This window comes from Papaver somniferum, chromosome 7, assembly GCF_003573695.1.
Source record: "Papaver somniferum cultivar HN1 chromosome 7, ASM357369v1, whole genome shotgun sequence".
Taxonomy (NCBI): domain Eukaryota; kingdom Viridiplantae; phylum Streptophyta; class Magnoliopsida; order Ranunculales; family Papaveraceae; genus Papaver; species Papaver somniferum.
The window spans coordinates 366,620-392,369 of record NC_039364.1 but is presented as its reverse complement, the minus strand read 5'-3'; the positions used below and the strand labels follow the sequence as shown (position 1 = coordinate 392,369).

Below are 25,750 nucleotides of genomic sequence, written 5' to 3'. Positions count from 1 at the left end.
TTTTTTTTTTTTTTTTAAATCTACCCAATCAGGCGTTGGTATAGTCTACGCCCGACACCAGGCGAACGTATAACGTACGTCTGACCAAATTTAGTCTTTCCACCGTAGCGTCAGACACCATACTAAACCCAAAATTTGATCTTTTTTTCCCTCTTTGGTCTTTGGTTATACTCGCACCACTGCAGTTGCTCTTAATAAGGAATTTATCTCCATATATTAATATAATCGTCATTATTGGAAACTTATAGATCCTGTTACATCAAAATTTAAGATGAAACAAAATACTTATCTATAGTTGTTTAAGAAAATTATGTAACTTTTTGGATCCGTATCACATCTTTTGATTTACGGATGCGTAAGACCTCATTACTATGAACACCTTCTTGTTGAAGTCAAAACATTTACATCTTGTCAAGAATGTTTAAAGTTTGTTGGCATGAAACATTTGATATCTTTGTATTATCTTCATCGTTATTCGATTAAAGAATATACGACTTATTGCTCATTTGGATGATTAAGGAAGGCATCCGTATTCATTATCATTTTCATACTTTGAATTAGCAAAAAAAAAAAAAGTTATTCATATAACTCCCTATAATAATAAATTTCATATATCAATAATTTTATGAAGTCCCACAGGAGTTTTTACTGTATTTCTCACGGGGTGGAAAATCTCTCCTTAAAATTAGTACGATGAATGAAGAATTTATCAAGGGGGAAAAAATTACAAGTCTCTTTTTACTACTTGCAAAAAGAGAACAAAGTCATAAATTAGCCTATAAAACTGCCACGTGCCATCATTATCGCCGGAAATGTGACCAACCTTATTTTTCCCTCTTTTTCATCTCTACCATTTTCTAACCCTAATTTTTCTCATTTGAAATTTATACTTCTCAGTTTCGTCCCCCCACGAAAAAAAATATCACCTTTGTTTTCTTAATTTTCCTAATTAATTTGTACAGATTATTAGGTAGATTATGAGAATTCTCTCATTTGTAAAGAAGAAGAATAAAAAAAAAAAATTAACATTTTGTTGATGATGAATTTCTCAAAGGGATCTAAAGTCTGGATTGAAGACAGAATTTCTGCGTGGGAAACTGGAGAAATTCTTGAGATTTCTGGGAAATTAGTTCATGCTGTTACTACTTCTGGAAAAAAGGTATATACATTCAGAATTGGATCTTTCATCAAATATTAATTTTTTTTTTTTTTTTTTTTTTTTTGAAGGATGAGTGTTGTCAATATGATTTAGGTTTCGGTTACTCGAGAAAAACTGTTGTTAAGAGATGCAGATGCTGATCATGCTGGTGTTGATGATTTAACGAAATTAACTTACTTAAATGAAGCTGAAGTTTTGTCTAATCTTGGGAAAAGACATGCTTGAATGATATTTATGTAAGTAATTTGGGGGGGGGGGGGGGGTTGTTGTGTTGCATGGAAATTGTTTGATACAATGCTTGAAAGAAAAATGGGTTTATTTTGACATTTGAATGTGTGTTTATTTGCTAGACATATACGGGAAGTATACTGGTTGCGGTAAATCCGTTTGCGAAGCTTCCTCATTTATATAATGTGCACATGATGGAGCAGTATAAAGGAGCTCCACTTGGGGAGCTAAGTCCTCATGTTTTCGCGATAGGTGATGCATCTTATAGGTGTGTAAGTGTTGTAATGAATGTTTGTATTATGTCTGACTATTGTGATTATAAAGTGTGGTTTTGTAATTCATTATGATGTGTTTTGGAAATTCAGGGCAATGAAGAATGAACGTCGAAGCCAGTCTATATTAGTTAGTGGAGAAAGTGGAGCAGGGAAGACTGAAACCACGAAACTGGTTATGCAGTACCTTACTTATGTTGGTGGTCGAGCTGCTGGGGATGATCGTACTGTTGAACAACAAATCCTCGAAGTAATTATGAATAATGAACTGCTTATAAAATTAGAGATTAAGATTATGTTTTGTAACTTTCATTTTATGATATCAGCTGGTTTAACTGTTTTTTGTTGTCTATTTGTTTGATGCCAGTCAAATCCGCTCTTGGAAGCATTTGGTAATGCAAGAACGGTTAGGAATGATAACTCGAGGTGGGGTTTTGTGGAATTTTTTGGCTTTTGCATCTCACTTATTTTCTTATTTCATCTGTTTTATATTGTACATGCATCTGTTGGGATGCATTTTTCATTCTTTTTGTTTGTGATATGCAGTCGGTTTGGGAAATTTGTTGAGATTCATTTCGATGCTAGTGGTAGGATATCAGGTGCTGCGGTTAGAAGCTATTTATTGGAACGGTCCCGTGTAGTTCAGATTACAGACCCTGAAAGGAATTTTCACTGCTTCTATCAATTATGTGCATCGGGCAAGGTATATGATCATTGGTTGGGGTAAAAGGTTGCTTTGGATGTTTTTGGGGACATGGGAAGGCTTTATTGATGATGTCTAATCTAGACTCTTTGTTTGATAGAGGTCTTTAGATTTACCATGCAATTATTTCTATATCGGCACAGATTCTAGCCAAACCAGCAGTCTTTAGCACAACAAGAAGTAGTGACAAAAGTTAACTTGGCCGTTACTTACTACATCTATGAACTGACATGATGTCTTACATCTAGGTTGCTGAGAAACACAAGCTAGACCATCCAAGCAACTTCCGCTACTTAAATCAGAGTAAGACTTACGAATTAGATGGAAGGAGCAATGCCAAGGAATATATGAAGACAAAAGCGGCAATGGATATCGTTGGTATAAGTCGTGATGAGCATATTTCTAAGACGCAGTTATACCTTATCTCACACCTTTCGTCTTTCTCTCAAGGAAGCTATATTTCGGACATTGGCTGCTATTCTACATCTAGGCAATATTGAGTTCTCTCCTGGGAAAGAGAATGATTCTTCTACTACAAAGGACAAGAAATCTATCTTTCATCTTCAGATGGCTGCTGAATTATTCATGTAGGTGAAGGAATCATACGTCTTAGTGGTCTTATGTTTCAGCATTTTATTTTTAGTTGCTGGTATCTTTGGATACTGCATGTTCTGAAGTAATTTTTATTTTTTTTGAAGGTGTGACGAGAAACTTTTGCTTGCAACGTTATGTACGCGTTCTATTAAGACTCGTGAAGGAAATATCGTAAAAGAGCTTGACCGTGAAGCTGCTGCAGCAGGTCGAGATGCTCTAGCGAAAACTGTTTATGCTCGGCTGTTCGATTAGTATTCCTATTCTGGAAACTTCTACGTAACATTTGAGCTTGTTCATTCATATTTGAGTTATTAGCCAAAGTTTTGCATGTTCAGGCTCGTTCAGAAGGTTAATAAGTCTTTGGGACAAGATACGAATTCCAAAATGCAGATTGGAGTGTTGGATATTTATGGGTTTGAGTGCTTTCAAAAGAATAGGTAAAATTCTCGGATAAAAATAAATTTTGTTGCTTTTCTTGCATTTCTCATTTCATTAACTAGGTTGCTTAGTATCTTTTTGTGTGGCTAGACACCCTTACCTTCTTCAGATGTTGACATTGAGCTTCACTGTTCCTTTAGTTTCATTACTTCTTCGAGTGTTCTGTTTACATTCTGTATGTTCTATCAAATGATTCAGTCAGAGTTGTTAATACTGTTTTCCTGATTTCATTTTCTAATCTTTATCCTTCAGTTTTGAGCAGTTCTGTATCAATTTTGCAAATGAAAAACTTCAGCAGCATTTCAACGAGGTATGTATTCATATTTGAAAAACTGGATTTGCTTGGTAATTGATGGTCCATATGTATGTTCTTCCTTTTTTCAGCATGTATTCAAGATGGAGCAGGAGTATAGCAAAGAAAAGATCAATTGGAGTTACATTGAATTTATTGACAATCAAGATGTCTTGGATTTGATTGAGAAGGTATATCCTGATCCCTTTCTGCATTTCATACATAACCTTGCTAACATCCTCTGTGTTTTGGCCTCTCTTTTAGAAGGGAAAAATGCAGATCGATGTACTGGACGTCAATGGTGTAGTTGTTTTATGTTTTTTTTTTTTTTTGAATTGATGAATGCTCCACTTTTTAGTATAATTAGCTGCCTAATATAATACAACAAACACAATATGTTACTCGAATACGTAGTCTTGACTGTTGGTGTTCTATCTGGTTTGGCAGAAACCTGTTGGAATAATTGCTCTCTTGGATGAAGCTTGGTAGATGAAAACTTTTCTCTTATCAATTTGGTGTATGTTTCGTCTATGGTACATACATACTTGTACTGTAATATCATCATTACTCGGTTATATCTGCAGCATGTTTCCGAAATCAACACATGCAACTTTTGCGACCAAGCTCTTCCAGAGCTTCAAAGACCATCCTAGGTTGGCAAAGACAAAGTTTTCACAAACAGATTTTACAGTTTCCCATTATGCTGGAAAGGCAGGTCATGTATCTCTAAATTCATCACTCATTAACCTGCAGTTACCGGGTGAATAATTTATTGTAATTTGTTTATTTCTTTGTATTGTAGGTTACGTACCAGACTGATATCTTTCTTGATAAAAACCGAGACTATGTTGTGGTTGAACACTGTAATCTCTTATCTGCATCAAAATGCTCATTTCTTGCTGGTCTATTCCCATCGGAATCAGATGCCTCGTCAAAATCATCTTACAAGTTTTCTTCTGTTGCGTCAAGATTTAAGGTAGCTATATTTAGAAACCTTCAGTATTAGTTTCATTTTAACTTCTCATGCAGTGGCATTAGGGCAATAGCAAAAGAAAAGCTTCGTCTAAATTTGTATCTATCTTCCCTTGTGATGGACAGCAACAACTCCAAGCACTCATGGAATCTCTCAAGGCAACAGAACCTCACTACATTCGTTGTGTTAAGCCAAACTCTTCGAACAAACCTCACAAGTTTGAAAGTCCAAATGTCTTACAGCAGTTACGTTGTGGGGTAAGTACCAACAATTTTGTATTTTGAACTGTTGAGGAGGGATCATGAGATGATCTTCTTTCCGTTACTTTCTTTACTTTTTTAAGGCTACATTGGCTTACTGTAATTGTGATTTGCTATGTTCTTAGGTGATGAGTGCCAAATATTGTATATATTTATCCCTTTTTGTTGGCATTTTAACTCATCTTTTGTGCATTAATTCTACATTTTATCCCATATTCTGTATTTTCATTGTTTTCAAGAATAAATATTTTTATTAATTAATTTTGCATTTTTAGGTAATAAATAAAGTTCGGATGAGTCGCGGAGCAAAAAGAGCAGAAAAGTAGTGAAAAGCCGGGAGAAATCACGCAAGGAAGCCGCGAAGAATGGTGCGCACAACCTCATTTTCTACACACAAAAACGCCTCCGTTCTCAGCCGTCAGATCAGTTCCCAGAAGCATCCGATGGTCGCTCCTTCATAGAGCATCAAAATCTGAAGTCTCTGCCAAGCACCACAACGCTGAAATTCCAAGCCTTCAGATTAGATGGTAGTTGAATCCAACGGTCGCTCCCTTGCTGTTCATCAACGTTTGATATCTCCGCCTTACACTACAACATCTAACCCCATCTAGAGCCGTTAACTTCGTTGTATCAAAAAATCTGACGGTCGCTCCTCGCTTGCCTCCGCATCACCATCCGATCTACCTACCATCTTCGCATCTCGCAGCTCAGAGTCACAGAACATCAAGACTCGATGAAGCCGCCTAACACCCTAGCAACCGAACCTATACCAGCTAACCAAACACGCCCCCTACCCCAAACTCAGTCGACCTCTCCTCCATCATCTCCACAGCAGAGAACCACCGTACACCACCACCTTCTCCACCTCTGCCACCAACTCACTGCCGCCACCACACCTCCACCATCATCACCCTATCACCCAACAACCAAAACCCATCTCCCCCCTAGCCCTCTAGTTCCCTATTTTCTCATTTTTTCACGCTTCTCTGCCTGAAACCCTAGGCGTGAAAAACTGATAAATTAGGTAACCTAGAGTTGCAATTAGAGCATGGGAATGGAGCAGGAGAGTCAGAGGAAGAATGGGTCGACGCATGGGGGAGAAATTGTGCCATAAAATTAGGTAATTTGCAAAACCTAATTTCACTGATTTTGGGGGAAAATTGGGGAAAACCCTAATGATGTAATTGGGTATAAATTGGGACTATGGGTGTGTGTGAGAGAGTATGCTTGGAGTAGCCAACATCCAGGACTTTCATGTCCTGTTAAATGTTAATGTGTTCTGTTAATATTTTCACTTTCATTTATGTTCATGTTCATGTTCTGTTAATGCTATTTTCTCCTGTTATTTATAGTTAATGCTCTGTTAATGCTCCTGTTATTTATGTTAATGTGATCATGTTCTGTTAATGCCTGTTACTTGTGTCCTGTTAATGCTATTCTCTCCTGTTGATGTTTGTTACATGTTCACTGTTGTGTTTAATTTGCTGTCACATTTGATGGAATGCTAGGCTAGATACATTTGAAGCAATGAACTAATTGTGCAATGGAAGAAATCAGTGCTCATAGCAAGCTGATTATCTTGCCATTCTTGTTGTATGCTTAGGTTGCACTGTTGATTGAGCATTGGGAGAAACTAGTGCTCATAGCAAGCTAGTTTTCTTCCCATTCTATTTGTTTGCCTGTATTCTTGCCTTAGTATTGCTTCATTTCAGTTTCTTTATCACCCCTGCCCTTGGCCTTAGGCCTTGGTTAACTTGCTTTGTTTCTTGTCTTTGCCCTGTGCAGTCTTAACTGCTTATGCTGCTACTGTTTAGTTTTTGCTTCACTGCCTTGTCTGTTTCTGCTACACTGCTGCCTCTGCTGTTGTTGCTGCTGCATTTTACTGCTTGTGCAGCTGTGTACAGTGCTGCAGTCTTCTTTCTTTGCACTGCTGCAGCTGTTGCTGCCACTTCTTTCTCCTGCAGCTGCTGTTGCTGTGGCCCTCCCTGTTGTTGCCTCACTGCTGTGCAGTATTGCTGCTGCCTTCACTTCCCTTGCAGCTACCCTGCTACCACTGCTGCATTGCTACTTCTTTTTCTTGGCCTTGCTGTGCAGCTCTTGCTCCTGCTGCTTGTGCTGCTGCCTTCCTTTTTCTGCAGCTGCTGCTGCCTCCCATCCAACTGAGCCCAAGTTCAAATCAGTGAAGTCCAAAGGCCCAGATCCTTGACTGAAACCAAAGCCCAAGGTTTAGTTCACTGAGGCCCATTTCATTAGTACTCAAAGCCCAGTTTAGGTTAAGGTTAAAAGCCCAATTCAGTCAACTGTGGGCTTAATCAAAAGCTTAAGTTTGAGGCCAAAGCCCATTTACACTTCAAAGACCAACTGAGCCCAAGCTCAGTTCCTTTTATTATTATCAAACCCACTAGTACTCAAAGCCCAATTTAAGCCAAAAGGCGTCATAGCCCAATAGCAATTTAGGAACCCAATTAGCTAGGCTACTCCAAACACACCCGATCTCTGTGGATCGACCCGTACTTGCACGAGCTACAACTGACAACCGTGCACTTGCGGTATTACTGTAGGCCCCCGTTTTCATTGCGCTTAATTTTTATACACATCTCCGGGCCTGCCAAGTTTTTGGCGTCGCTGCCGGGGATAATTTCTAATACCCTTTTAGAGGCCTTCCAAGTTTTTGGCGCCGCTGCCGGGGACTACCAAGTTTTTGGCGCCGTTGCCGGGGACTACCAAAATTTTTACGCTTTTCAAGGACTATCAAGTTTTTGGCGCCGTTGCCGGGGATTGGTGCTGTGTTTTATCTGTGTTTTTCTTAGCTATTTTTGCATTTCACTGCATAGCATTTGCATCTGCATCTGCTTCACTTCATTTGCTGTTGGACCTGCTGTTCTGAACCTGTTTTTCCTCTGCTGGGACGCCACCAAGGAAAATAACCAAAACCCAACTGGGTTTTTGCAACAATATCAGAGCAGCTGGGCTGTGCTTAAAAGGTAACCCATTTAAGAGAACCCGAATTGTGGGCTTCCAATTTTTTAATTGTGGGCATGTAATATTAAAGCCAATTTTTGGGCTTCTCTTATTTTCTGTTGGGTTTGTAATAATTTATTTGTGGGCTTGTTTGTTTAATTTGTGGGCTTGTTTAAATTCTTTCATTGGACTTGTATTTTGGACTCTGGGTTTAAACCCAGCTGAGCTTGTAACCGATTGTGGGCTTGCTTCCACTCAAGAGTGGACCTCGAAACCAAAGTTTTAAAACAAACGTCGGGTCTTAACCAACTGGGCCAAATTAAATTTTCAAAATTAAAACTTAGTGTTTCGTGGGCCGCAGCCTTCCTTCCATTAGAGGACAAACAGTGGGCTTGCTCCCATACAAAAACCAAATTTTATTTTCTTTTTTTTTATCACAAAAAAAAAAAAAAAAAAAAAAAACCAAAATATTTTGACTTTACTTTTCTCGGCTGTCTTATGCTAAGCAGATGCAGTCTTAGTCTAGATAAAATTTCTTAAAAACCTTTTGTTCCTTTTGTGTATATTTTGCTAATCCAATATGATCTCGGCTGAAATATGTTGGATTTTTGCCTTGAATAATGGAGTTTTAATTCTGCTTTCGCCGAAATCGGGTATTCTCTCTCCTTTTACTCTACTCAGCATGTCCCTTTCCATATGTTGCATTTTAATTCTTTCCATACTTTGAAACATTGAGGACAATGTTTAGTTTAGGTTTGGGGGTATAGAGTAGATACCATGATAATATGCCATAATTGAAAACGAACTCCTTCTTCTTTTTGAAAAAATTGAAAAATTCCAAAAAATTGAAAAATCAAGTAAAATTCAGGTTTGGGGGTATTTGATGAGTGCCAAATATTGTATATATTTATCCATTTTTGTTGGCAATTTAACTCATCTTTTGTGCATTAATTCTACATTTTATCCCATATTCTGTATTTTCATTGTTTTCAAGAATAAATATTTTTATTAATTAATTTTGCATTTTTAGGTAATAAATAAAGTTCGGATGAGTCGCGGAGCGAAAAGAGCAGAAAAGTAGTGAAAAGCCGGGAGAAATCACACAAGGAAGCCGCGAAGAATGGTGCACACAACCTCATTTTCTACACACAAAAACGCCTCCGTTCTCAGCCATCAGATCAGTTCTCAGAAGCATCCGACGGTCGCTCCTTCATAGAGCATCAAAATCTGAAGTCTCTGCCAAGCACCACAACGCTGAAATTCCAAGCCTTCAGATTAGATGGTAGTTGAATCCAACGGTCGCTCCCTTGCTGTTCATCAACGTTTGATATCTCCGCCTTACACTACAGTACCGAACTCCATCCGGCGTCGTTGATTTTGTTGTATTATATAATCCAGCGGTCGCTACAAGCTTCACTTCATCTCACCGTCCGATTGATCTTTCATCTCCCTACCCCACGGCTCAGCGTCGCAGATCATCAAAAATCGATGCACTCGCTTCACACCCAAGTGCCGAACACCCTAGACCTCAAACAAACGCACCCTTCCCCTTTCTCCATCGAACCCATCTCCTCCATCACCCCCCTCTGCAGAACCACCATACCCCGTACCACCACCATGTCCGTCTCCATCACCACCACCTCACCCCAAATCACTCCACTATTTTCTCCCCAACTCTACTCTACCTAAGCCCATCATCACCATCACGTACCATCTCTTTAGCATCACTAATTTCTCCAATTTCTCATCTCTCTGCTCACTGAAACCCTAGGTGAGAAATTGGGGATATAAGTGATGATTAAAGCAACAATTGGAGCATGAGAGGAACGAGAAGAAGCAGAAGAAGAGTGGGTCGACGAGATGGAGCGAGTATCTCATCAACATTAGGTAAATCAATTTCACCTGATTTTCTGATTTTGGGGAAAATTGGGGGAAAACCCTAAATGTGTAATTGGGTATAAATTGGTGTTATGTGGAGTGTGTGAAGGACACTGTATATCTCTCTGGACTAGCCAGTAGAGAATTTGTTACAAATTTTTATGAATTTCAATTTCAGTGCTTATCAGTTAACAAGTTGAAAATTGCATATATTTTTAGTTATCTCAAATGTTGCTGGTTGTGTATGAATCATCTGTGTTAATGTATGTATGTTGCTATATCATGTTTAGCATGAGCTAAACAGCATCAGGCCAAGGCTCAGCTGAAGCCTTGTGCACTGTCATGTGACTAGAAGCTAGGATAGTTCTCCTGTTGCTATGTTTTGATTGAGCAAATGGGAGATACCAATGCTCATAGAGCCTGTGATTGGCTGTACTGTCAAAAGACAGCCAATGCTAGGGGCAGACTAGTGAGCAATTTGATATTCTTCCATTTCTAGATGTATGCTTAGGAACAAACACAACCTAGAAACATGTCATTTGATTAGGACACAAGGTGGATCCTAAGCCTTGGCTTAACCACCAATCCCTTCTCAGTAATTTGTATTTTCAGTCCTGTGTGTTTGCAATTCAGTTATTTTCTTGCCTTTTATTTTCTTGCACTTTGTAGCTACTGTGCACTGAAGTCAGTGCACAAACTCACCTTGCCCTTGGCTTCCAAGCCTTGGTTCTTTGCTGATTTACCTTGTCTGTTATCTTTCCCTGCTGTGGTTCTTAACTGTTTCTTTATTGCTTTACCTTGCATCTTTGGTTCATGCCATTTACCTTGTTTTGCTCACTGCCTTAGTGCATTGTCACCATTGTTAGCCTAGGAAAACTTCTTGTATGCTCCTCTCCCTGTGGACAAACCCCTACTCACCCTTTTATTACAAATCTTGGCCTTGTATACTTGCAAGTGTTTTGTGTGCTTTCTAATCATCACACCAAGTTTTTGGCGCCGCTGCCGGGGACTATCAAGTTTTTGGCGCCGTTGCCGGGGACTATCAAGTTTTTGGCGCCGCTGCCGGGGACTACCAAGTTTTTGGCGCCGTTGCCGGGGACTACCAAAATTTTTACGCTTTTCAAGGACTATCAAGTTTTTGGCGTCGTTGCCGGGGATTGGTGTTGTGTTTTATCTGTGTTTTTCTTAGCTATTTTTGCATTTCACTGCATAGCATTTGCATCTGCATCTGCTTCACTTCATTTGTTGTTGGACCTGCTGTTCTGAACCTGTTTTTCCTCTGCTGGGACGCCACCAAGGAAAAGAACCAAAACCCAACTGGGTTTTTGCAACAATATCAGAGCAGCTGGGCTGTGCTTAAAAGGTAACCCATTTAAGAGAACCCGAATTGTGGGCTTCCAATTTTTTAATTGTGGGCATGTAATATTAAAGCCAATTTTTGGGCTTCTCTTATTTTCTGTTGGGTTTGTAATAATTTATTTGTGGGCTTGTTTGTTTAATTTGTGGGCTTGTTTAGATTCTTTCATTGGACTTGTATTTTGGACTCTGGGTTTAAACCCAGCTGAGCTTGTAACCGATTGTGGGCTTGCTTCCACTCAAGAGTGGACCTCGAAACCAAAGTTTTAAAACAAACGTCGGGCCTTAACCAACTGGGCCAAATTAAATTTTCAAAATTAAAACTTAGTGTTTCGTGGGCCGCAGCCTTCCTTCCATTAGAGGACAAACAATGGGCTTGCTCCCATACAAAAACCAAATTTTATTTTCTTTTTTTTATCACAAAAAAAAAAAAAAATATTTTGACTTTACTTTTCTCGGCTGTCTTATGCTAAGCAGATGCAGTCTTAGTCTAGATAAAATTTCTTAAAAACCTTTTGTTCCTTTTGTGTATATTTTGCTAATCCAATATGATCTCGGCTGAAATATGTTGGATTTTTGCCTTGAATAATGGAGTTTTAATTCTGCTTTCGCCGAAATCGGGTATTCTCTCTCCTTTTACTCTACTCAGCATGTCCCTTTCCATATGTTGCATTTTAATTCTTTCCATACTTTGAAACATTGAGGACAATGTTTAGTTTAGGTTTGGGGGTATAGAGTAGATACCATGATAATATGCCATAATTGAAAACGAACTCCTTCTTCTTTTTGAAAAAATTGAAAAATTCCAAAAAATTGAAAAATCAAGTAAAATTCAGGTTTGGGGGTATTTGATGAGTGCCAAATATTGTATATATTTATCCCTTTTTGTTGGCAATTTAACTCATCTTTTGTGCATTAATTTTACATTTTATCCCATATTCTGTATTTTCATTGTTTTCAAGAATAAATATTTTTATTAATTAATTTTGCATTTTTAGGTAATAAATAAAGTTCGGATGAGTCCCGGAGCGAAAAGAGCAGAAAAGTAGTGAAAAGCCGGGAGAAATCACGCAAGGAAGCCGCGAAGAATGGTGCACACAACCTCATTTTCTACACACAAAAACGCCTCCGTTCTCAGCCATCAGATCAGTTCTCAGAAGCATCCGACGGTCGCTCCTTCATAGAGCATCAAAATCTGAAGTCTCTGCCAAGCACCACAACGCTGAAATTCCAAGCCTTCAGATTAGATGGTAGTTGAATCCAACGGTCGCTCCCTTGCTGTTCATCAACGTTTGATATCTCCGCCTTACACTACAGTACCTAACTCCATCCGGCGTCGTTGATTTTGTTGTATTATATAATCCAGCGGTCGCTACAAGCTTCACTTCATCTCACCGTCCGATTGATCTTTCATCTCCCTACCCCACGGCTCAGCGTCGCAGATCATCAAAAATCGATGCACTCGCCTCACACCCAAGTGCCGAACACCCTAGACCTCAAACAAACGCACCCTTCCCCTTTCTCCATCGAACCCATCTCCTCCATCACCCCCCTCTGCAGAACCACCATACCCCGTACCACCACCATGTCCGTCTCCATCACCACCACCTCACCCCAAATCACTCCACTATTTTCTCCCCAACTCTACTCTACCTAAGCCCATCATCACCATCACGTACCATCTCTTTAGCATCACTAATAACCTCAATTTCTCATCTCTCTGCTCAGAAACCCTAGGTGAGAAATTGGGGATGTAGGTGATGATTAAAGCATCAATTGGAGCATGAGAGGAACGAGAAGAAGCAGGAGAAGAGTGGGTCGACGAGATGGAGCGAGTATCTCATCAACAGTAGGTAAATCAATTTCACCAAACCCTAGTTCTACTGATTTTGGGGGAATTGGGGGAAAACCCAATAATGTGTAATGGGTATAAATTGATGTTATGTGAAGTGTGTAGGGGACACTGTATATCTCTCTGGACTAGCCAGTAGAGAATTGTCACAAAATTTTAGTGAATTTTCAATTTCAGTTTGCCTATCAATTAACAGTTGAATTGCATGTGTTTTTAGAATTTTATCTTGAATGATTAATGTGTATGAATTATCTATGTTAATGTATGTATGTTGCTATAACATGGTTAGCATGAGCTAATCAGCATCAGGCCAAGGCTCAGTGAAGCCTTGTGCACTGTCATGTGACTAGAAGCTAGGATGGTTCTTCCTTGTATGTTTTGATTGTGCAAATGAGAGATGCCAATGCTCATAGAGCCTGTGATTGGTTGTACTGTCAAAAGACAGCCAATGCTAGGGGTAGACTAGTGAGCAATTTGATGTTCTTCCATTTCTAGTTGTATGCTTAGGAACAAACATAACCTAGAAACATGTCATTTGATTAGGACACAAGGTGGATCATAAGCCTTGGCTTACCCACCAATTCCCTTTCAGTCACTTATATTTTCAGTCCTGTGTGTTTGCAATTCAGTTATTTTCTTGCCTTTTATTTTCTTGCACTTTGTAGCTACTGTGCACTGAAGTCAGTGCACAAACTCACCTTTGCCCTTGGCTTCCAAGCCTTGGTTCTTTGCTGATTTACCTTGTCTGTTATCTTTCCCTGCTGTGGTTCTTAACTGTTTCTTTATTGCTTTACCTTGCATCTTTGGTTCATGCCATTTACCTTGTTTTGCTCACTGCCTTAGTGCATTGTCACCATTGTTAGCCTAGGAAAACTTCTTGTATGCTCCTCTCCCTGTGGACAAACCCCTACTCACCCTTTTATTACAAATCTTGGCCTTGTATACTTGCAAGTGTTTTGTGTGCTTTCTAATCATCACACCAAGTTTTTGGCGCCGCTGCCGGGGACTAGCAAGTTTTTGGCGCCGTTGCCGAGGACTATCAAGTTTTTGGCGCCGCTGCCGGGGACTACCAAGTTTTTGGCGCCGTTGCCGGGGACTACCAAAATTTTACGCTTTTCAAGGACTATCAAGTTTTTGGCGCCGTTGCCGGGGATTGGTGCTGTGTTTTATCTGTGTTTTCTTAGCTTTTTTGCATTTCACTGCATAGCATTTGCATTGCATCTGCTTCACTTCATTTGCTGTTGGACCTGCTGTTCTGAACCTGTTTTTCCTCTGCTGGGACGCCACCAAGGAAAAGAAACCAAAACCAACTGGGTTTTTGCAACAATATCAGAGCAGCTGGGCTGTGCTTAAAAGGTAACCCATTTAAGAGAACCCGAATTGTGGGCTTCCAATTTTTTAATTGTGGGCATAAATTAAAGCCAATTTTTCTCTTATTTTCTGTTGGGTTTGTAATAATTTATTTGGGGCTTGTTTGTTTAATTTGTGGGCTTGTTTAATTTTTCATTGTGTATTTTGGACTCTGGGTTTAAACCCAGCTGAGCTTGTAACCGATTGTGGGCTTGCTTCCACTCAGAGTGGACCTCGAAACCAAAGAAAAAAACGTCGGGAACCAACTGGGCCAAATTAAATTTTCAAAATTAAAACTTAGTGTTTCGTGGGCCGCAGCCTCCTTCCATTAGAGGAAACAGTGGGCTTGCTCCATACAAAAACCAAATTTTATTTTCTTTTTTTTATCACAAAAAAAAAAAAAAAAAAAAAAATATTTTGACTTTACTTTTCTCGGCTGTCTTATGCTAAGCAGATGCAGTCTTAGTCTAGATAAAATTTCTTAAAAACCTTTTGTTCCTTTTGTGTATATTTTGCTAATCCAATATGATCTCGGCTGAAATATGTTGGATTTTTGCCTTGAATAATGGAGTTTTAATTCTGCTTTCGCCGAAATCGGGTATTCTCTCTCCTTTTACTCTACTCAGCATGTCCCTTTCCATATGTTGCATTTTAATTCTTTCCATACTTTGAAACATTGAGGACAATGTTTAGTTTAGGTTTGGGGGTATAGAGTAGATACCATGATAATATGCCATAATTGAAAACGAACTCCTTCTTCTTTTTGAAAAAATTGAAAAATTCCAAAAAATTGAAAAATCAAAATTAAAAAAAATTAAAAAATTGAAAAAAATCATAAAAAATGGAGCTCATTTACCTTGAAATGTTGACTCTTGTGCAAATATGTATTTTTATTAGGAGTCTTAGTCTAGATATTTAGGCACCCTGATTCTAGCACAATTCACATAGTGATAAGAAATTTGCACGCGCACGATCTACCAATACATGTATGGCCTCGATCTTCAAGGTGTTGGATAGGAAGTTACGATTGCCAATCACTTTAGAATACTGAACGAAACTTGACTAGTTGTTCTTTGGTTGGTTGGGATAGAAGGTGGAGGTTACATTAAGAAAGACAACCATCGAATTTAACTGGGTGCATCAAAAGGGCTACCTCTGCAAAGTGTCATGTAATCTTTTGTTTCCTTTTGTATATGTATCAAAAGTGTTTCCTTCTCAAAAAAAAAAAAAAAAAAAAAAAAAAAAAAAAAAAAAAAAAAAACGATGTATATATTCAGAAAAAAAAAAAAAAAAAAGAGAAGAAAAAAATATCAGAAAAATACAAAAAAATCAAGTATTTATCAATTCCATCCTCTCTTGTTCCAAAAATAAAAAGAGAATAGTCAATGTAAATAAGAGTCATGTAAATAGTCTTTTTGTTGTTTTATTGTAATAAGCAGGAAGGGTGTATGCCATTGATGTACAACGCGAGTAATTGTGAAATACCTCCAACTCATTCACAATTCTCGTAAAGTCCGGACAGCTAGCTAGATTTCGACCTCAGTTCTTAGCCTGAGAAACTATCTCTTGGTGATTAGTAGTCATGACTTCAGATCTTTCTTTACACATGTGTAGATACACTTTACACTCTTATCACATGTCCTTATTTGTTATCAGTGCTAGGATTGTTCCTTCGATAGCTAGATTGACATCTCCATTTTGCTGTGAGCTTAACTGTTTTGCACATGTCGCATTTGATGGAATATGAGCTTATATTTTGTCCTTAGGTTTTGTAGGCACACCTCTGGTAAACCTTCACGAGACTTCAACTCGTCCACTAGGGACACTTAGTGGTTTAAAAGGCTTAGTGCATACGCTAAATGCATTCGAGAGACCAGCGACAGTGGTATAGTTAGGATTTCCTTAGTTTTGTTTTACTGGAGGACAAGTAAAATTCAGGTTTGGGGGTATTTGATGAGTGCCAAATATTGTATATATTTATCCCTTTTTGTTGGCATTTTAACTCATCTTTTGTGCATTAATTCTACATTTTATCCCATATTCTGTATTTTCATTGTTTTCAAGAATAAATATTTTTATTAATTAATTTTGCAATTTTAGGTAATAAATAAAGTTCGGATGAGTCGCGGAGCAAAAAGAGCAGAAAAGTAGTGAAAAGCCGGGAGAAATCACGCAAGGAAGCCGCGAAGAATGGTGCGCACAACCTCATTTTCTACACACAAAAACGCCTCCGTTCTCAGCCGTCAGATCAGTTCCCAGAAGCATCCAATGGTCGCTCCTTCATAGAGCATCAAAATCTGAAGTCTCTGCCAAGCACCACAGCGCTGAAATTCCAAGCCTTCAGATTAGATGGTAGTTGAATCCAACGGTCGCTCCCTTGCTGTTCATCAACGTTTGATATCTCCGCCTTACACTACAACACCTAACCCCATCTAGAGCCGTTAACTTCGTTGTATCAAAAAATCTGACGATCGCTCCTCGCTTGCCTCCGCATCACCATCCGATCTACCTACCATCTTCGCATCTCGCAGCTCAGAGTCACAAAACATCAAGACTCGATGAAGCCGCCTAACACCCTAGCAACCGAACCTATACCAGCTAACCAAACACGCCCCCTACCCCAAACTCAGTCGACCTCTCCTCCATCATCTCCACAGCAGAGAACCACCGTACACCACCACCTTCTCCACCTCTGCCACCAACTCACTGCCGCCACCACACCTCCACCATCATCACCCTATCACCCAACAACCAAAACCCATCTCCCCCCTAGCCCTCTAGTTCCCTATTTTCTCATTTTTTCACGCTTCTCTGCCTGAAACCCTAGGCGTGAAAAACTGATAAATTAGGTAACCTAGAGTTGTAATTAGAGCATGGGAATGGAGCAGGAGAGTCAGAGGAAGAATGGGTCGACGCATGGGGGAGAAATTGTGCCATAAAATTAGGTAATTTGCAAAACCTAATTTCACTGATTTTGGGGGAAAATTGGGGAAAACCCTAATGATGTAATTGGGTATAAATTGGGACTATGGGTGTGTGTGAGAGAGTATGCTTGGAGTAGCCAACATCCAGGACTTTCATGTCCTGTTAAATGTTAATGTGTTCTGTTAATATTTTCACTTTCATTTATGTTCATGTTCATGTTCTGTTAATGCTATTTTCTCCTGTTATTTATAGTTAATGCTCTGTTAATGCTCCTGTTATTTATGTTAATGTGATCATGTTCTGTTAATGCCTGTTACTTGTGTCCTGTTAATGCTATTCTCTCCTGTTGATGTTTGTTACATGTTCACTGTTGTGTTTAATTTGCTGTCACATTTGATGGAATGCTAGGCTAGATACATTTGAAGCAATGAACTAATTGTGCAATGGAAGAAATCAGTGCTCATAGCAAGCTGATTATCTTGCCATTCTTGTTGTATGCTTAGGTTGCACTGTTGGTTGAGCATTGGGAGAAACTAGTGCTCATAGCAAGCTAGTTTTCTTCCCATTCTATTTGTTTGCCTGTATTCTTGCCTTAGTATTGCTTCATTTCAGTTTCTTTATCACCCCTGCCCTTGGCCTTAGGCCTTGGTTAACTTGCTTTGTTTCTTGTCTTTGCCCTGTGCAGTCTTAACTGCTTATGCTGCTACTGTTTAGTTTTTGCTTCACTGCCTTGTCTGTTTCTGCTACACTGCTGCCTCTGCTGTTGTTGCTGCTGCATTTTACTGCTTGTGCAGCTGTGTACAGTGCTGCAGTCTTCTTTCTTTGCACTGCTGCAGCTGTTGCTGCCACTTCTTTCTCCTGCAGCTGCTGTTGCTGTGGCCCTCCCTGTTGTTGCCTCACTGCTGTGCAGTATTGCTGCTGCCTTCACTTCCCTTGCAGCTACCCTGCTACCACTGCTGCATTGCTACTTCTTTTTCTTGGCCTTGCTGTGCAGCTCTTGCTCCTGCTGCTTGTGCTGCTGCCTTCCTTTTTCTGCAGCTGCTGCTGCCTCCCATCCAACTGAGCCCAAGTTCAAATCAGTGAAGTCCAAAGGCCCAGATCCTTGACTGAAACCAAAGCCCAAGGTTTAGTTCACTGAGGCCCATTTCATTAGTACTCAAAGCCCAGTTTAGGTTAAGGTTAAAAGCCCAATTCAGTCAACTGTGGGCTTAATCAAAAGCTTAAGTTTGAGGCCAAAGCCCATTTACACTTCAAAGACCAACTGAGCCCAAGCTCAGTTCCTTTTATTATTATCAAACCCATTAGTACTCAAAGCCCAATTTAAGCCAAAAGGCTTCATAGCCCAATAGCAATTTAGGAACCCAATTAGCTAGAAAACTCCAAACACACCCGATCTCTGTGGATCGACCCGTACTTGCACGAGCTACAACTGACAACCGTGCACTTGCGGTATTACTGTAGGCCCCTGTTTTCATTGCGCTTAATTTTTATACACATCTCCGGGCCTGCCATTAGGGTGTTCTTGAGGCTGTGCGAATAAGCCTTGCAGGTTATCCTACAAAAAGGACTTATTCTGAATTCGTGCATCGGTTTGGAATTTTAGCTCTAGATGCATGGACGGAAGGTAATCCAATGGGGAGTTTATCTGTTGTATGTGCTTTTTAATTATTTAGTGTAATGGTTTGGTTGAAGTGCCATTCATTCTTCATTCTCACCATATCCATCAACTGTGTTCAATCTTTGTTTCCTTACTTTAAACTGCAGTTATAATGAAAAGTCTCTGACAAAGAGAATTCTGGAAAAGCTAAAACTTGACAATTTCCAAGTAGGTTTCAATTAATATTTCTAATGCATCAATGTTGGACTCTGTTAGTTAAGCATGGATCTTGTTTCCCTCTTTGCTTGCAGCTGGGTACCACTAAGATTTTCCTTAGGGCAGGTCAAATTGCTGTTTTGGATTCCCGGCGAACTGAGGTTTTGGATATTTCAGCAAGGTTAATTCAGGGACGATTGCAGACATTTCTTGCGCGCCGGCATTTTATCTCCACTCGAAAAGCCGCAATTGTCCTCCAAGCATACTGCAGAGGTTTCAGATTGATTTTACATTCATATGCTTTTGAGATTTTCATTTTGTTTTTCCACTTCAAATATTGTGCATTCATAATTCCGTCAAATAAATCCATTTCTCTCACAAATTTGTATCCTCTGTTAGTATCTGAACACAATCCACCTGAAGTTTATCTACTTTCATCCATTTATTTCCAGTTTTGAGAAAATTATTTTCGTTACTGCAGGTTGCCTATCTCAAAGGATCTTTGCAGCCAAAAGAGCATCAGCAGCAGCTCGTTCTATTCAAAAGTATGTTCGTGGTTGGATATTACGGCGTTCTTATTTGCAGCTTTGTTGGGCTGTTCTTCTTATACAATCCAGCATCCGGAGTTTGTCTAGTCGTAACAGTTTACTTCACAAAAAGAAGCATAAAGCTGCTTTGCGGATCCAGGTAAGTTTGATTATGAGCAGGTTTCTTTTGTTACTTACTTACTTTTAATTTAGGTGCAGTCAAAAACTGATTGCACTCAACTCTGTTTCCCTTCTCTTACTGGTAGACTCATTGGAGGATGTTCAAGGCCCGCTCAACTTACCAACGATATCACAGTTCAATGATAGTCCTACAGTGCCTTTGGAGGCAAAATCTTGCAAAACGAGTCTATCGGAAGCTTAAACGGGTATGTAAGGAGTGTATCCATCTTTTCTTTGCAAGAAAAAATTTACCCTGATTGCAGTTTATGTTATGTTTCTGCTCATCAATATTTTTACTTTCTGTTTTTTGTTTTTATATATAGGAAGCAAATGAAACCGGTGCATTACGCTTAGCTAAGAATAAGCTCGAAAAAGAATTGGAAGATCTCACATGGAGGTTGCAGCTGGAGAAAAGATTACGGGTATATTTCTTTTATCAGAAGTTAATATATATCAGTTACGTGTAGCTTTTCACAGACTAAAAGCACTGAAAGAATCACTTAGGCAATTTTTATCTGGGTGTGGCTCATAGGAGTTAACACTTCGTTTCTTGTTACTATTATGGATCGGGTAATTATTGTCTGTTTGTGTAAGGAAATGATAACTGTTGAAGTTAAATGTTCATTTTGATTATGTAAATTTCTGATGTCCAAGATGTGGATGATCATTTTGGGATCCAGGTGTCAAGCGAGGAGGCTAAGTTAGCAGAGGTTTCAAAGCTTCAGAAAGCATTGGATTCCATGAGCTCGGAGCTGGAAGCTTCTAAATCAGCAACCGTAACTGAGTGCAATAAGAGTTCGTTGCTTCAAAGTCAGCTGGAAGAATCTACGAAGGAAAAATCATCTTTGGAATGCAGAATTACTGAATTGGAAGAGTTATGTAAGGAGCATTCGTGTTTAAAGGTGCGGTTTTGCATTGTTGGTTTTCTTAGTATTTGAATCTTTTGATTTGTCATTTCGACTAATTTCCTTTCTGTACTGTTTTATTACTACTGCAATAGGAACAGTAACTTCGCAAAAAATCATTCCACTTTCCCCCTAGAGATTCTTTTGCCAATTTTTTAAATGAAATATCTGTTCTATTACATCCATTCTTTGGTTTAGCAGAATGCAATAGAAATCAAGAGATGACTTCGATGCATTGCTCTTCCTTAGTCATTATCCACTGTCCTAGATTCCGACAATCAAACATATTTTTGTCAGATTTACATTATTTGAACTTTGCAGAGTTCATCAGAATCCCTAGCAGAAGAAAACTCCGCTATAAAGCTTGATCTCATCAAGGCTCAAAGCAAGAGTAATTGTACACTGGAGAAGTTAAGAGAAGTGGAGGCACAGAATTTGCAGCTTCAGCAGAATTTCCGAAGGTATGGTTCAAGCGAAACTTCTGCTCTCTTTACTTTTTTTTTTTGTTAATTCTTATTGTTTTTACAATTGAGAAGTCATTTCAAGTTTTGGCGGTTTCTAATGGATTTTGTGTATTAGAATCTTTTCCTTTGTTATCACAGAACTTGATTTGTCAGGTATATATTGTTTTTCTGAAACAGTTTGGAGGAGAAGCTTTCGAATCTAGAGAAAGAGAATCATGTTTTAAGGCAAAAGGCGTTATGCTTATCTCCAAAGGTCAATCGGCCGGCATTTGCAAAGACATTTTCTGAAGTAAGACGGTTCACCAACCGACTCCTTAGGTTTTTTATCTATTTTATTTAAACAACAATAGTGAAACCAATTTATTCATTTTTTGATGACTCAGAAGTATTCTGGGATGACTGTTGTGCTTCCTGATACTGAGAGAAAGAACTCATATGTAAGACATTTTCTTCCTTCTTAGTCGTCACATAGTGTAACTAAGTTGTTCACCTCCATAAATTGCTCATTTTCCACGTTCTTTGATATAGGACTCTCATTCGCCTCGTTCGCCTACAAAACTTTTTTCACCATTTGCACGCATTGGAACTGAGTCGTTTAGATCAAAAATTATAACTGACAGGCATCAGGTTTGTTTCCATGATAAATACCAGTTCCATTCCTGATTTTGGAGACATTATCTTTATCTTGTACTACTGGATATGATCTCTGTTATTTCCATGTTATAAATTTTAGTATTCGTCTAGCTGAATTTTGAGACCATCGTGCAGGAGAGTCATGAGTTTCTTTTAAGGTGTATCAAAGATGATTTAGGATTTCAAGATGGTAAACCAGTGGCAGCTTGTATTATATATACATGCCTTCTCCACTGGCATGCCTTTGAGTCTGAGAGGACTGTTATTTTCGATCGCATAATTGAGGGAATTAAAGTTGCCATTAAGGTAATCATACTCGCTTCATATATTTGGTTAATTGTATATCTGGATAAGAAATGGATAGCCTTAGTTGCACTCCGTCAGTAGTCAGATTGTTATAAATATTTCAGGTGGGGAATGTGAACAATATGCTTCCCTATTGGTTGTCGAATGCTTCAACACTTCTGTGCCTCCTGCAGAGGAATTTATGCTCAAATGGTCTTTTAAGAATGATGCCCTTTTCTCGGCATGCTTCTGGGCATCCTGGAGCCACTATGAGAGTAATTCCTGTAAGATCTGTCTAGAGGTTCATCTTGGCATTTTTGCTTGTATATCCACATGAGCATATGTGAATTTGATATATTACTCAGGGCTTATCACCTAAGCAATGCAATACATTCGATGATGGCATGTCACATGTAGAAGCAACCTATCCAGCTATATTATTTAAGCAGCAGTTGACTGCGTATGTTGAGAAGATTTTTGGCTTGATTCGAGACAACTTGAAGAAAGAAATTGCCCCACTACTTAGTCTCTGCATTCAGGTAGTGATTCTGATCTTTCCATCTTTTCTGCCTTCAGACAGAAAATTTCATGCAATACTGAACTGTTGTGTATCACTTGAAAGGCACCAAAGAACGTCAGCAGGCGCCCTGTAAAGCCATCTAAGTTTCAAGGAGGTATTCCTCAGCAACAGTCTCTAAGCAGTCATTGGGACAGGATAATCAAATTCTTGGATTCGCTCATGAGTCATTTACGTGAAAATTACGTGCGTGCTGTGTCTTTTTCTAACATATCACTGTTTGCGTATTTTTTTTTCTTTTCTTCTATTTCTTTTGCTAGTTTTGTATCCTGAAAATGGTGCTAAATTGTGTGCTGAAGGTTCCGTCTTTTTTTATCCGAAAACTCATTACTCAGGTTTTCTCCTTCGTCAATATATCTCTATTTAACAGGTATGGTTGGAAAATTATGCTGCTTTCAATATCCTGATATTTTCATATCAATTGGCTTAGAGCATCTGTATTCAAGATTCATTTTCTCTCTTCCTCAGTCTTCTACCGCGTCGGGAATGTTGCACATTTTCAAATGGTGAATACGTAAAATCTGGTCTTTCAGAACTTGAACGATGGATTACTAATGCCACTGAGGAGGTAACTCATTTCTGGTTGCTCAAGGAAATGAAGTGGTCTCCTTGCACTATCATTTTTTTTAAGAATCTCATTTATCATTAGCTGTAGTTTGCAGGTTCTTCTTGGCAAGAATTAAATTATATCAGACAAGCAGTTGGTTTTCTGGTAACGAGCAATCGCCATCATTTTTTCTACTTGATTTAAGCATTGGTGGTTTTATTTTTTCCTCATTGATTATGGAAATTTTCAGGTGACACATCAAAAGCGAAAAAAGTCACTAGAAGAGATCACACGGGGTCTATGCCCGGTAGAAACTCTTTAGAACACAAATCCAAATTCTTGTCTTGAACCTAGGAAACGAAGAAGAATATGTTAATAATACCAATCGATTTGTTTCTTAAACTTTGGACAGGCATTGACTGTAAGACAAATTTACAGGATAAGTACCATGTATTGTGATGACAAGTATAGCACACAGAGTGTGTCAACAGAGGCAAGTTTAGTTCTTCTTGAAGTTTAATTTCAGTTACCATATAATTTCTTATCAATCTAATGTTCAAAAAATGTGCAGGTTGTGGAACAAATGAGAAAGACTCTAAATAAGGCTGCTTCGAAGAATCACAACTCTAATTCATTCTTGTTAGATGATGATCTAAGGTAATTTTCTCAATTACATGTTCCTTTTTGTATGCTGCACCAGTCTTTATCGCAATGCATAAGTCTAATCGACCTTGACTCAACTAGATAGGAAAGCATTAGCATAAGTTGGGAATTATCTTGTGTTTCAACTGTTATATGATTTTGTGGCAGCATTCCGTTTTCCACTGAAGACATATCAGAGGCCCTTGCGGAGGTAGAGCCATCAGATGTAGAGTTCCCACCATTTGCACATGAATATGCTTGTGCACAATTCCTAGTCCCTAATCAAGAGTAGATATAAGCTCCTCTGTAAAGCTCCAGTCCCCAGTTAAATTTTGTAAAACGGACTGGAGATGCGTGACAGGGACTAATTCTAAGCCTCCCCCATCAGAAGTTATGTAGGTGCACATAATCTTAGACAGAGATACCTAATTTTTTAGCCAGTACAGATCAACACAGGTGTTTCAGGGCGGCAAGTGTTACAGGCAGGGCAGTCTTGGACCAGTTTTTTAACTAGTCTTTTACATTTTTGTACATGTATCACCTTCAAACACATACAAGCTGTTGTAAAATACTGTATAAAAGATCTGTGACATCCATTGAAGTCCAGAACTCATAAAACTAGCCTGTATTCATTCTGTAACAAAAATTCATTCAATAAAGGAATCCTCACACATCTTTGTGCATTAATCATTTGAACTCGAAAAATGGAAGTATCAGTTCATTGGAGCTAGAAAATAAAAGTATGAAGCAAATGTAAGTATTGTTCTGTTTCTATCTTAAGCCTTCTGTCAGGATCACTACCATCAGCAGCAACTGGAGACTGTAAATCTGTAAAAGAGTTGTCAGGCCTTTAGTTATTATTACTATCAGCATCAGCAGTAGCAGACTGGAAACTTGTAGAAGACCTGTCAAGCCTAAGCCAACTACTGCTTTCTTCAGAAGCAGCAACACCATGTAAGTCTGGCAACGAGGATGATGAGCGCCCGAGAGTAAATGTAGAAGCATTTCGACTAGGAGAAGATGATGACTTGACTCGCAGATGGGAAGCTAAATTCTCACTGTACGATCTCGATCCACCGCTGTTAAAGTTAGAAATCCCTCTACTGTTGTAGGAACAGATTATCGCAGCTACAATAATTTAGTGATTTTATACTAATAAGTGATAGCGAGTTTGTCGCTGAAGAATAGAAGAGTGACATAATGAGTGACGTCAGTTCAAACATAAGAAAGATGTGAAGACTTAGCGAGATAAAGAAGGGTTTGCGAGAAGATCGCAAGATAGATCCGAAAGAAATGGGAAACTTACACTATGTTTGTTTACTCCTGACTCATTTGAGTCGTCTGGATCTGAGTGAAATTACCTGACTCATCTGGATCTGACTCAATCTCTTTGTTTTGAGTCAAAACTGACTCATCTGACTCAAAAAACGTGAGTCAGTGGTTTGGTCCCGTGAATCAGAGGTATTTTGTTACCTGACTCAAATGGGTCCGAGTCAGGGGTTATGTCTGAGTCATAGGTCGAGTCAGATCTGACTCAAAATACAAAACAAACGGTCTGACTGCTGACTCGGCCCGAGTCAGAGGTTGACTCATATCCAGACGCCGAGTCAGCCGCAAACAAACAAGATGTTAGCTGTCATTTACTTTATGATTCTTTATATAAAGGATCAGGTATCTCGAGTGGAGGGGAGATCTTTTGAGAGTAGTGAGAAACATTGTATGAGGGAGAAAATCTGAGAGAAAGTCCGTTGAATATTATCATTATTCTTTGATTGTTCTTCATCTGTCATGTATAATTTGTGAGCGAGATTAATAAAGATGTCTTAGATTTATCAAGTTTGATTGTGTGTTCTTAGATTCTTAACAGGGTGTGGTTGTAGGGAAACCTGCAACTACAAGTGCAGCCAGACAACTTAAGCGTCACAAGCACACAAGA

The 25,750-nt window shown here is 38.9% G+C and overlaps 1 pseudogene; it reads left to right on the top strand.

Moving 5' to 3' along the window:
• The first annotated feature begins 902 nt into the window (after positions 1–902).
• On the top strand, positions 903–24,326 carry LOC113293957 (annotated as a pseudogene).
• The last annotated feature ends 1,424 nt before the right edge of the window (positions 24,327–25,750 follow it).